We start from the raw sequence: 255 nt of genomic DNA on the forward strand, positions 1-255 counted from the left end.
GTTCGGAGGCAGGATGTGTGTGATTGTACCTCTTTCCGTGCAGACAGCATGTGTGGAAAAGAGGTAATTGTGTGGAAGAGAAATAATGAGTCGGGATGGAGAAGGGGGGAAGGGAAGGTGTATAATTTCCTCTGGGGGGGATTTCTTTCTGTTTATTTCTAACAGGGGACTCTCAATTACTAAAAAGAAAACAACAAAACAGCAAAACAAACCCGCAAAGGGTATGGTCTCCTGGCAGACATCAAGGCTTTCTAT

The sequence above is a fragment of the Manacus vitellinus genome, unplaced genomic scaffold (genome assembly GCF_001715985.3).
Source record: "Manacus vitellinus isolate BGI_N305 unplaced genomic scaffold, ASM171598v3 scaffold_5_pilon, whole genome shotgun sequence".
NCBI lineage: Eukaryota > Metazoa > Chordata > Aves > Passeriformes > Pipridae > Manacus > Manacus vitellinus.